This window comes from Arachis stenosperma, chromosome 6 (genome assembly GCF_014773155.1).
Source record: "Arachis stenosperma cultivar V10309 chromosome 6, arast.V10309.gnm1.PFL2, whole genome shotgun sequence".
NCBI lineage: Eukaryota > Viridiplantae > Streptophyta > Magnoliopsida > Fabales > Fabaceae > Arachis > Arachis stenosperma.
Genome location: NC_080382.1, coordinates 110,814,060 through 110,819,694, shown reverse-complemented (window position 1 = coordinate 110,819,694; position 5,635 = coordinate 110,814,060).

Below are 5,635 nucleotides of genomic sequence, written 5' to 3'. Positions count from 1 at the left end.
TAGATCTACAACAAAATGTAAGAACAACATAAAGGCAATTACAACAAAAGAGTAGAAGAAGATGAATCTAACAACAAAGAATTGAAATATAGAAGTAGAAGAAAGCAAAGATTAAAATCTAGATCTAAGAACTAAACCTAATCCTAATCCTAATTCTAGAGAGAAGTGAGAGCTTCTCTCTTTAGAAAACTACTTCTAAACTAATCCTAATGTGTGTAATGAATGGGATCCCCTTTGCTCTTCAATCCTTGGCTTTAAATAGCATCTTTGGCGCCAAAGTTGGTTAGGATTGGGCCCCACAACCCTTCAGAATTCGTTGGCCACATTTTCATTAAAAAAATCATAAACCAACACCGACGCGTACGCGCACATCACGCGTACGCGTCCATGGGGTAATTCGCAGGTGCGCGCAAGCGCCAGGTGCGCGCGCGCGTCCATGGGCGAGTTCAACCTCTTTGACTTTTCATGATTTCTCCACTTTGCATGCTTTCCCTCTTCACTCCTTTGATCAATTCCTAGCCCTTTTCAATCTGAAATCACTAACAAACACATCAAGGCATCTAGTGGAATCAAAGGGAGATTAAAACCATCAAATTAAGGGTCTAAAAGCATGTTTTCACATCTAAGCACAAATAAGGAGACAATCACAAACCATGCTATTTCAATGGATAAATGAGGGTAAAAGGTTATAAAATCCCCTAAAATCAATACAAGATAAACCGTCAAAATGGGGTTTGTCATTACTTCCCATATCTCCTTCCTTAATGATTGTTGTTGTTGTTGTTGTTGTTGTTCTTCTTCTTCTTCTTTTGGAAGTTGTTCTGGCATTGTTAAGGTTGTTGAGTATAATCTCTCTTCTTAAAGTTCCAACCTCTAGGAATAGAAAATCTTGCATTTTTCCGGTTGTGGTAACCACCACGGTTGGTACTTATAGCCGCATTCTTTTTAGAAGAATCCTCTACCACACGACTTTTGTTTACTAACTCTGCAAAGCTTTTGACCTCAAGAGGCGCCACAGCCTACATAATATCATCCCTCAAACCATATTCATACTTCATGCACTTCCATTCCTCAAACGCTTTAAAAGCACCCTGACAAACACTCAAAAAGCGGCACAACTCTTCAAACTTGCTCGTATAAGCAGCCATTGTTATGGATCTTTGTCTCAGTTGCAATAGCTCCAACTCCTTAGATTGTCTTGTAGAGTTCGGGGAGTATTTCTCATAAAACTCCTCTTTGAACACCTCCTAGGTGATTATCTCATCCCTATTTCCTTGCTGCAGTAGATGGTGAGCTCCTTGCCACCAGTGTTATGCTTCTTCAGCCAGCTGATAAGAAGCAAGTTCAACTAACTGACTCTCAGGTACATATTGTGCTTGCAGTGCCTTTTCTATAGCTTGAAACCAATTATCGGCTTCATTTGGATTAGTTAAACCCTTGAAGATTGGAGGATTGATCTTCAGAAAAGTTGCCAAGGTCATCAAACCTCGATCAGCTCGATGGTTTCCCAGTCCATTACCATTCCCATTCATCCTTTCCATAGCCTGGTTTATAGCTATAGTATTTGTTTGTATCGTGTTGACGAGGTTAGTCATAACTGCTAAGAACGCGGCCTGATTGCCAGGATGAGCAGTTTCCTCATTTTCTCTCTGTCCTCGTCCACGAGTTGCCATTCAGGTCCTGTCCATACCAACAAGTGATATCAAGGTGATCAGTCTCAATATCTCAAGTTAAGTGCTTCAAATTCCCAAAGGTATACTCATGAACTTCATGCTAAACATATCAATTAGATACCCTAAATAGCACAGGCACTAACTCAGAGTATGCATTGAAGCATAAACAGTCCATCCCTTAGGCTCATGAGGACAAACTGCTCTGATACCATAATGTAACACCTTACCATTCAAATTCTTATGCTCGAAGCGTAAGTCAATGATAATAAGGTGGTACGAGAAAGCTGAAAAGGAATTAAAGAAAATCACGAGCACAAACATACACGTAACGAAATATAGCATGTTCTGAAAATAGGGTAAAATATGATAGCCACTAGTCACGACCTGCGAAGTTTAGGTCGGCTAGGGTTACAGTAATAAAATAGTTGATAACAGTCATATCACTCTCCAAAATACATCAAAACCTCTATAGGCAAAGTTTCAAAAGAAATGTATACATATACATCATTAAAGTTTTCCAAAATAAATGGGGAGAAATCTAAGAAAAATACAAAACAGAGTTCAAACTAAACTTTGTCGTCTTCCAGACGAACTCTAGCTCACTGCGGAGTACTAGGACCTACATATGAAAAACAGGGAATATATACAAAATGAGAACCCCGACCCATGGGTTCCCAGTATGGTAAAAATGCCAAATAGATATAATATAAGGTAACAGAAACTCTCTAAGTAATCTTAAATTCCCAGAAATCAGTTGTTTCATCCTAGGTTCTCACTAATTCGCAATTAGGTAACTGTCATAGGGGATTCTAATCTACTTCACCTTTTTCAAAGTTTCCACAACTCTCCAAACTCCAAACAGAACAGTCCTCAGCGTCAACCGACACCAGCATGAGGAACCTCTCAGATATTCAAACACAAGCAAGACAAACAAGTAATACACAAGTAGATTCAAGTAAAACAATTACACATAGTCATATACACAAATTAAACAATCCAAGACAAGTAACAATACCAAAAAATTCATTCAAATGTAAATGATGTATGTCTGTCATATGGCCGATGATATCATCTGTCGGTTATAAAGCCAAGCTAAGTGTCCGACCACATCTTGTGATGGAGGGATAACATCTAAGAGCAAGTGGGATAAAACTACCATCCTTGTATCTACACCAGAAGATCAAATATAAACTAGGAGTAAGCGGGACAAAGCTACCTTTTTTGCATCTACTCCAGAAGATCAAACCATAACCCGGAGCAAGTGGAATAACGCCACTGCATCTACCCAGATAGGTATATCTCAATCAAATTCCATTTCGTTATCAAAATTCATCCTCAATCTCATTTCACTTCATTCAAAATCATAATCAAGATCAATCATCATCACTTCTCATTATCATAATCATGCTCAATCAAAATCAATCATCTTCATTTCTCACTATCATAATCATTCTCATCACATATTTCATTACATTTAATCCATTTTTCTTCAATTTACTGTCTCAACTCACATGGTCTCATTCCTAACTCCTCTACGCTCTATTACACCGACTGTAGACACATAACAGGGTTTATAGAGGTTTAGAATACTAGAAGAATGGTTGAGAACTAAAAAATTCATTTTCAGCAAAACAGGGTGGTCATGCGCACGCATGCGTTCCACGTACATATGACTTCAAAATTTAACAGTGTCGCGTACGTGGACCACCTTCCATCTACACGAGAGTACTGGATAGAAAATCTTGCCCGCGTCGCGTGACATTGCCGCGTATGCATGACTACCATATTTTCAAAAAAAAAAGCTAATATGTTGTAGAAATTCAATTTTTTTACCTAAACTTTGAACTTTCATAACTTTTTATACAAAGCTCATTTTTCAACCATTGTTATACAAAGCTCATTTTTCAATCACTAAGGCTTCATAAAACTTCATAAACGCATAGAAAAGGTAGCTCTTATCTTTATCCATTGAAGTTGGTGATGAAATCTAGCTAGAACTCAAGCTAGAGCTCCCCTTAAACAGAAGAATCACCAAGTTTTATAAACACACGAGCCAAAAACGTGATTCTCATAGGAAAAATAAAACTGAGTTTGGTGAGGGTGATACTGACCAAAATATTTTGATAGAAATGAAGAGGAGGAGATGGGCTTCGCGTGGCCATAAACGGTGCGGCAATCGGAGCTTCGAAGAGAAAGTTATGGAGAATTTAAATTTGTGGAGTTAGGATTTTAGTTCCACACCTCACTCTCTTCTCATCTCAGCATGTTCTCTCTTTGAAAGGGGGGAGAATGATGCAGAAATTGTTAAGTTGGTGGTTTATGTGTATGGGCTTAGGCCCAACTTGGGCCTGCGTTCATTCGTTTTAGCCCGTTGGCCCAATTTTAGACCAAAACCTTTAAGATTAATGTTTTAATATGTATTCTAATTAATTTTACTTTCCCATATTATGAATTTTACTTTCTTAACCCTCTTCACTCATAAATAATTTTTTCCACTCGTAGTGCCGAATAGACTTAAGCTGGTACTACCGACTAAAATACCAATACGCATTTTTCTGCAAAAAATCACTTTTTTTCACTCGAAAAAATTCTCCAAATCTAAATATCATCTTTAAATTTTCAAATTATGAATTCTAAATTTTCCAACCCCTTTGACCTATAATTAATTAGTTACTTATTTAATTACCGTTTAATCGGATTTTACATATCTACTAAGTAATATTTTAATAATATAACCCATTCATATAACCCCTTATTGTGCCACGACTTCTTTATATATAAGCCACCTCCTTCTTAATTTTTATTGGCTTCTTTATATATTAGCCACCTCCTTAATCTTCATTTTCTTCTACGAGGACCTAAAGAAAAGAGAGAGAGAGAGAGAAAACTCACGTCAAAAGAAAAATTTCTATAGTTTTAAAAATTATATTCGAATAATTTCAAAACAAATTAAAAAAAATTACACCAAAATTCTGAACCAATTAAAGTGTTATTCTCATCCTCCTGTTCTTCTCATCCTCCTCTTCAATCTGATACCAATTTCTTGAAGGAATTTGAGGAAGGATTCTTTTTTTTTTTCCTTAATAGTTTTAGTTTTGAAGTAATGTACGGTGGAAGCTTCATTTTTCTTGATTGTTTTGGATTGAAAAATAGGTAAGAAATTGGTGTTAGAAGTTCTAATAAAAAATCGATTTTGAACCTGAGAGAAGGTAAGGGTTTAATTAAATTAACTTGTGTGAATTGTACTTTGGGTATGTAATTTATGAATTTGATGACTGAAAATTTATGTTTAGTTGCTTATTTGAGATTGATTATATTATATATAAGCCTGAATATTTGATATTTGTCAAGAATGTTTTAGCTGAGTTATAGATTTCTTTCAAAGAGGCTGATTTGTTCATTTTAATGTTGTTCATGAGGTGGAACTGAAGGTTAAATTCGAAAGAATGATTGTTTAAAAGGTAAGGAAAATATTTAAAAAAAGTATTAAGGAGTAAAAGTTTAAAGTTTAAGAAATTAAGGTTTAATGAAACAAGGTCTAAGGTTCAAGCTTTAAGGTGTAGAGCTTAAACTTTAAGGTTAAAATTTTAAAGAATTAAAGTTTAAAGTTTAAGAAATTAAGGTTTAAGGATAAAGGTTTAAGGAATTAATGAATAAGATTTAAAGGTTTAAGGAATAAATATTAAGGAGAAGATTGAGAAAGATTGAATAATTTAATTAAAAAATATGTTATCAAGCACAATCTCGTGAGAACGGCGATATGTAACGCTCCTTTGATATTTTGTGCTTGAGCCTCAGTGGGGACAGTGATACGTAACGTCCACTTGAGACCAGAAGAAACGTTCCCCATGAGTACGACAATACGTAACGCTCATGGAGGGGACGTTGGCTAAGGTAGGGATGGCGATATGTAATGCCTATCTCAAGACTACTGTCGGGTATTGGGCAACAAACCGACAGGT